The following is a 6918-nucleotide window of genomic DNA, read 5'->3' on the forward strand; positions in this document are numbered from 1 at the left end:
TGGACCACATCTTCCTTATCCATTCATCCGCTGAAGGACATCTTGGTTCTTTCCACAGTTTGGCGACCGTGGCCATTGCTGCTATAAACATTGGGGTACAGATGGCCCTTCTTTTCACTACATCTGTATCTTTGGGGTAAATACCCAGTAGTGCAATGGCAGGGTCATAGGGAAGTTCTATTTTTAATTTCTTGAGGAGTCTCCACACTATTCTCCAAAGAGGCTGCACCAACTTGCATTCCCACTGTGATCACCAAGACAGCATGGTACTGCCATAAAAACAGACACATAGACCAGTGGAACAGAGTAGAGAACCCAGATATGGACCCCCAACTGTATGGGCAAATAATCTTCGACAAAACGGGAAAAAATATACAGTGGGAAAAAGACAGTCTCCTCAAAAAATGGTGTTGGGAAAACTGGACAGCTATATGTAGAAGAATGAAACTCGACCATTCTCTTACATCGTACACAAAGATAAACTCAAAATGGATAAAAGACCTCAATGTGAGACAGGAATCCATCAGAATCCTAGAGGAGAACATAGGCAGTAATCTCTTCGATATCAGCCACAGCAACTTCTTTCAAGATATGTCTCCAAAGGCAAAGGAAACAAAAGCCAAAATAAACTTTTGGGACTTCATCAAAATCAAAAGCTTCTGCACAGCAAAAGAAACAGTCAAGAAAACCAGGCAACCCATGGAATGGGAGAAGATATTTGCAAATGACAGTACAGACAAAAGGTTGATATCCAGGATCTATAAAGAACTCCTCAAACTCAACACACACAAAACAGACAATCATATCAAAAAATGGGCAGAAGATATGAACAGACACTTCTCCAATGAAGACATACAAATGGCTATCAGACACATGAAAAAATGTTCATCATCACTAGCCCTCAGGGAGATTCAAATTAAAACCACATTGAGATATCACCTTACACCAGTTAGAATGGCCAAAATTAGCAAGACAGGAAACAACAAGTGTTGGAGGGGATGTGGAGAAAGGGGAACCCTCTTCCACTGTTGGTGGGAATGCAAGTTGGTGCAGCCTCTTTGGAGAAGAGTGTGGAGATTCCGTGGTATTTTCTTATTGGTTGAGCTTATTGCTGGGGGATTTTTTTTTTTTTTTGACTCCTGCTGGAGTAGGAAGGAAAGTAGGCCTCTTCTTGTTGGGGTCTGCAACTGATAGCAAGTGATAGAGTATGAGAGCTCCCTTTCTGGGCCTCCCAACTTTATATGAGGTTTCTTTTATTCCATTTCACACATCATACCAGACATAAAAACAAATTCCAATTGATTAAAGTGCTAGATAAAAAAAGCAAAACAAAAACCATATAAAAATGTTAGAAAACATTGGAGAGTGAAGTATAGTACTTTTATAAAACTTTGGAGTGGGGGAGGTCTTTCCAAGAAATACTCAGAAACTGGAAGGCATGACAAAAAAAGTAACAATAGCAGACTGTACTATCTAAAATTTAAAACCTCAGAGGAGACAAGATGTTATGAAAAAAATAATGTCACTGACAAAATCCCCAAGGCATCCAGTAGAAGATGATTACTCTTTCTCTTAAGTCATGTGGTGCTAAGAAGTGAGAGGTGTATGGAAAGAATGCTAAGACACAGGTTCAGAGACATCAGAGGTCCTCCACCTTTCTGTGCCATTGTCCCCTTTGGAGTCTAATAATGTCCCTCCTCAAAATAAAGTAAAGAGTATAAGAACCTAAAGAGTATAAGAACCTAAATAAAATGCAAAAGATTACAAAGGGAACCAATTACATTGAAATACAATTATATGTATTTGTGCTTCTTTATCAACAATAAAAAAGACATAGTGTCTTACAATTTTGAAATCGTGAGAAGCATAGATAACATTTTAAGATATCTGAAATCATTGATATTGTAGGGCAATGTGATATTATCTGTGATTACTATTGGTATCAAATAGGGTACAGGGTACAATTGGATTTTTTGGCCCACATTCATAATTGAAGAAACTGCTGAATTTCAATTCAAAGTTAATGAAAATAAAGATGTAATTTTTTTTTCCCCATCCAAGTTCTTAATCCCTTGTTCTATCCCCAGAAGACCCTTTAGAAGGCTCTTCAAACCCTAGGTTCAGAATTCCAGCGAAAGACCTTGACATAACTGCAAAAGATAAAGAAATGCAAAGTCTTGGTCAAGTGGTCTAGCTCCCCTGTGGTCACTGAAAGACTCCAGCTTGACTTGAATATTAGATAAAGAAACTCAGCCCCTGGGAATTGAGTTATGTGATCACCCTACACTCTACCTTATAAATTCATGAGGGAAAGACTCTAAAGAGTACCTTGGAATGGCAGTCAAGGGTTGAGAAGCCACGCTGTGATGTCTGCCGTTTCCATATCCTACCTGTCCAAAATTTCTGGTCAACGTGCAACAGTGATTAGCTGGAAATGTATAGCGGCAAACATAATTCCAAAATATTCCTTTGGGAAAGCAACCTTGAAATTATTTGGAGGACAAATTATTTGGATTCTATACTTGTGTTAAGTTGGTTTGTTGTTGTTGTTGTTGTTGTTGTTGTTGTTTTGGGGGCAGGGGCAGGGGGGAGAAGAGGACATAATCTCAAGCAGACTCTATGCCCAGCACAGAGGCTGGACACAGGGCTCTATCTCGCCACCCTGAGATCATGACCTGGGCTAAAATCAAGAGTCACACACTTACAGACCGAGCCATTTAAGTGCCCTGATACACCCGTGTTAAGTTGTTGGGTTTTTTTTTTTTTTAAGGTTTTATCTATTTGTCAGAGAGAGAGCACAACCCAGGGGGGAGCGGCAGGCAGAGCAGGCAGAGAGAGAAGCAGGCTCCCTGCTGAGCAGGGAGCCCCATTCAGGACTCAATTCCAGGATGCTGGGATCATGACCTGAGCCAAAGGCTGATGCTAATGACTGAGCCACCTAGGCATCCCTACTTGTGTTATATTTTAAAAGAATTTGTGACTATGTGATCCTGTAAGTATGTGTGATGTTTAGTATATTTAATATATATGTAATATTTAGTATATTTGACAACACTTCTGTTTTTTCCTCTCTTACCTTGCTGTCTCTCTTCCAATTCCTCCATTTATTTTCTATCTCTAGACATTGGAGAGCCCTCAGGGCCAGTCCTTGATTATTTTTTCTCTAGTTACAGTCATACCCTTGGAGCTGACATCCATTCCTTTACTGTTGAAATGTACAATAGCTTTATAGCATAGCTAGATGTTGATAATACCAAATTTAATCTCAAACCAGATCTTTCCCCTGAATTCCTTCTTTTATATCTAACAGCCTATTCAACATCTCCATTTGATTATCTCAAGTTTTGATTACTTGCCCTGACCACACCCCACACAAATCTATTTCAGAACTTCCCCAAATCAGTAAATTACAACTACAGTCTTCCAGCTTCTCAGGACAAAAACCTCGGTGTCATCCTTTTTGAAGCAATAAATGCTTATAAAATTTTGGCTAAAAATATGAGGCAGAATAATAGAGATTCCATTAGATATAATTCTAGCCTTTGTAATAGTGTTTGGTGTACTAGCACATAAAATGCTAAACAAAATAACCTCAACTATTCAATTTCTAGTTATTCCATTCCATTTCAGTTATGAAACTTCTCTGTCTTCATGTGCTCTCACGCACTCCCTTGGCACATTTATACAGAGCTGAAGCTCTTAATTCCATGTGTGTGACAAGTTTGAAATGTGGAGTTCCAACTTTCTCTCTCTCTTAGATGCCACTGCCACCTGGACAGCTCCATTTGGAGATCTGAGAGGATCCAAAACAGGACTCTTCAGTCACTTACACCTGCCCTGAATCTTGGGCTCTCCACCCCATTTTAGTTAAACTCTAATTACCTGCTTCCTCAAGCCTAAAACCTTAGTTCCATCCTTCACTACTCTCTTTCTTTCATACCCTTTGTCCAATTTGTCATTAAATCCTGACAGTTCTTCTGTCAAAAATGCATCTTACCACCTCTCTGGTCAGTGACCTTAATCTAAGCCACAATCATCTCTCATTGGGCTATTCCAATAGCTTTTTAACTAGTCTCCACACTGCTACCACTCTTCATGCAGCAGCCAGATTCAGCCTTTTTAAAGGCCATTAGACTACGCTTCATGGAGCTACGCCATACAATGGCTTCCTGTCCCACTGAGCGTGAGGTCCAAAGCCCTTTCCATAAGCAATGAGCATTTATTTGCACAGGGTCTGTCTCCTCCCAACCAGAACGTAAGCTCATGAGGTCAAAACTCCTCTCCTCTTTTTTACAACTTTATATTGCTGGGCACCAAGTAGGGACTCAATTAATGTCTGTTGCATGGAGAGTGAACACGCTTCTGAATGGGAGTGAAGGATGAGAGCGTGAGGCAGTATAGAGAAGCAACCCTAAGAACTCTGTATATTTTACTCTTTTGTGAAGAGAAGCTATTTTGAAGACCCAAGTCTTTAAACATTTCAAGGAGAAAAAAATTTATTTAAATGTGTCAAAAAGATCAAGCTAAATAGAAGACTGAAGGGGCACTAGAATGTCGGAGTCACGCCCCCAAGATGGCGCCGGTCACGACCCCAAGATGGCGCCGGAGCAGTACAGACAGCCTAAAAAACATCCGCCCTGGCCACACGTGACCTCGTGCTCATCACATGAACACCGCATGCCACCACTGCCTAGGAGCCCCAGATACCTCCTGTTCATGTGAACACCTCTGTGATAGGCTGTTATGCCCTATATAAGGCAAGGGAACTTCCCCGCAGGGGGAGGAGAAAGATCCACCAGGGAATAAACAAGAGCTTGTGCATCGACCTGTGTGTGTATTGCGTCATCTCTGCGGACCGGGAGAGCGCGACACTAGAATAAGAGGAAAATCTGTAGGGCCCATGCTGGTGGAGCTGAGAAATCTGAAAATGTTAAGTCAACCTCAAGAGAAAGATCGCAAAGGAGCCTTCCTCTGGTCCACGCTGCCTTTATAATGAGAAACAAAATCTCAGCTTTGGCGTAGCCTGTCTCTATCCTCTTGAAAATTATCTGTGCCCTTGTCCACTCTTTTTGTTCTTTTCCTCTTTCTCACCCTAATCACACAAATCACATCATGCAGTCAATGTGCATTTTTAAATCTCTAGACAGCTCTCAGCAGCTCAAGACAAGCCTATAGGAAGGACCTTCTTCCATAAAGCCCAATATCTCAAAGATTGCGTTCTCATCAGGAAGACCCAATAAAACAGTTCTAAAAGGCAGGCAAGGAAGCAATGAATTCTCTATGATAAGAAGTTGGGAAAACCAGACGCTCCTGGTGGGTAAAAAGGAATGCCAGAAGGGTAGCGCCAGGATTGACAATAAATGCCTCATGGAGTAGGGCTAGTCCCAGGAGTGGGATTTGCTAGTGCTGGGCTAGGGTGAGGAACCTGAAGTAAAAAGTGCAAACAGTTGTTATCCCGGGGTAAATTTACCCCTCTACATGCCTCCTTCCCCTAATCCCATCCCCACATATTTTAATCATGAGGCTGGAATTAGATTAGGACCACATTTTAGTCACTAAACTACTCCAGAACAACAGGCTTCACCTGGTAGCTCCAATGTTCTAGAATAATTTGAACACAGAACCAACAGTAAAAATTCTGAGTCCTGGTGGATTTAATGGAGGAAAGATGCAAGTATACGCAGCCCTAGAGGAAGGGGAAAACCCAGCCACCCTGTCAAGGGCATGAGGAGTGAATGCTCTCTTAAATATTACATTTGAAAAACATAGCAGACATCTAAAAAGGGACTCCAAAGGATTACCTGATAAAATTATTCATTCTCTTCTACATCTGGTGAAAGCTGCTTTTTTCTAATCTTTTCTGTCTGCCACGTAAATGGTAGCAATGGTTATTCCCTGGTGAATCCACTGCCACCAAGACACATCTTCCTCTAATGGAATAGAAAACCAAGATTTTGACCAGATGCGGACTGTGGAGAGAGCGGGGGATTAGAAGGCATTCTGTTTCTGCTGATGGAGATCCTGGAATACGGAAGAATGTTGGCCACCAGGGGATCACTCACATGGTGTCTTCGTTACATATGGTTATATTCTTTTTGGCCCATGAAGATTGGGTAGTTCTTGGAAGGTCTTAGGGACCGATTTTATTGGTCGTATTGGTATTGCTTGTTATGCCAGATTCTAGAAAAAAAGGACTTAGCATTCTATAAAGTGTATTAGTACAGAACTATCTTTGATTTTGCAAAAGTCACACCTAAGTCTCCTTTTCAACCCAAGAAATGCTCCGACTGCATCCGTCAAGAACACCCAGTATGCAAGTTGTCTCTACTTTCAACCCACCTTTCTGCTTCTCCAAAACATGGTAATCCCTATCTTTTGGTCTTTTCTTTGTCCTTTAACCATGTATTAAGAGCCCATTTGGAGTCGTTGTTGGTCCCCTCACACCACTGTGCGTCTTTGTTCCTGCCCATTCCTCCACCTGGAATGACTCTCCCGAACTATTCCTACCTGTGGGAGAAACTTCCTCGTCTTCACAGTCTCTTCTGAAATGCTGTCTCTTCCATGAAACCCTTTTTCCCCACAACTGGAATTAATCCCCCTTCTGTCTAAAGAATTTCATTTTAAATCTCTCATCAGGTTTTATTTTGTCATGTATTTCATCACGCATTTGTTTTCCCCTCCTGTATTGTAATATCCTTGAGGACTGCAACCATTTTGGCCCTCTCTGTGTGTTTCACCTTCCCTCCAGTGCCTTTAAACCTGGTGGGAATTTGTAGAATTCTGAGGGCATTATTTTCATTGGGAGTGTTAGTTCCTGCAAAAAGGAGTTGTGTGGCCTTCAAGTGCCTGAGCTTTGAACGTGAGTGGCCTGGGGTGGAATCCCAGTCCAACCACTTAACTAGCTTGTGACCTTGGTTG

The sequence above is a fragment of the Mustela putorius genome, unplaced genomic scaffold, assembly GCF_011764305.1.
Source record: "Mustela putorius furo isolate JIRA1106 unplaced genomic scaffold, ASM1176430v1.1 tig00000407_pilon_pilon_pilon, whole genome shotgun sequence".
NCBI lineage: Eukaryota > Metazoa > Chordata > Mammalia > Carnivora > Mustelidae > Mustela > Mustela putorius.